This window comes from Arachis duranensis, chromosome 5 (assembly GCF_000817695.3).
Source record: "Arachis duranensis cultivar V14167 chromosome 5, aradu.V14167.gnm2.J7QH, whole genome shotgun sequence".
Lineage (NCBI taxonomy): Eukaryota > Viridiplantae > Streptophyta > Magnoliopsida > Fabales > Fabaceae > Arachis > Arachis duranensis.
The window spans coordinates 84,807,308-84,808,271 of record NC_029776.3 but is presented as its reverse complement, the minus strand read 5'-3'; the positions used below and the strand labels follow the sequence as shown (position 1 = coordinate 84,808,271).

Here is a 964-nt window from a genome sequence, read left to right as displayed (position 1 = left end):
TAACAATTTTTTTTATATTTTACTATTAATTTTTCGATATCTATATATATTATTTTAACATTAAATAAAAAATTTTAGTAAGATTATTTTTCAATATCAATATATATTAATTGTTACACATATTAACAGTGGTAAGATTTTTTATTTAATGTTAAAATAATATATATTGATATAAAAAAATTAATAGTAAAATATAAAAATAATTGTTAACAAAAATTTTGGTAAAATCACAATTTAATAATTAAAAAATTATTGAAGGGTAGGTATCTTAGAAAAAATAATTTAATTATTATTTTTTTAAAAGTATTTTAATAAAAATACAATTTAATCAATAAAAAATAATTAATTAAAGGATATTTTGGTAAGCAAAATTTAATGATAAAAAAAATTTTGCTAATGATTATTTTTTCAAAAAATATTTTTTCTTAAAAAATAAATAAAATTAATATTAGTTAATACAACAGATTTAAAATAGATTAAAGAGAATTTTTTTTAAGTTAGAAGGGAGGAAAATGTACATTTATAAAATAGAAGGAATTGAAATGTCATTTTATCATCTTACAGGAAAGGAGAATGAAATTTTCTCTATAAAAAATATTCGAGAGACAATAAAAATAAATTCAAAATAACTTAGACAATGTGTTACATTATTCCTATTCTTCTTTACATGAAAAAATTAGATTTTTTAAAGTAAGGAATTAATTATTATTTATTTTGTATTTTTTATAAAATATATATTTCACTATTTTAATTTAAGAGTGACAATTTATTTATTTTATTACTTTATCATTATTTTTTTTAACTTTTGAGTATTTTGATACGAAAGAATAAGCCCAAAGCTATTTCTCTGTTAACCCCTTTCATCAGGATGTCCGAAAAACAACCCTCTAATGCCAGTTTCAGCTGTAATTACTCCTTCATAATTCTTGATATATAACCTGAAATGAAGTTCATGTCATTAGTC

General features: G+C 17.7%; 1 protein-coding gene across 1 annotated transcript in view; it reads right to left on the bottom strand.

Annotated features, from left to right (window-relative positions):
- Window positions 1–964, bottom strand: part of LOC107489912 (alkane hydroxylase MAH1-like) — a 4,616-nt gene that overhangs the window by 3,465 nt on the left and 187 nt on the right.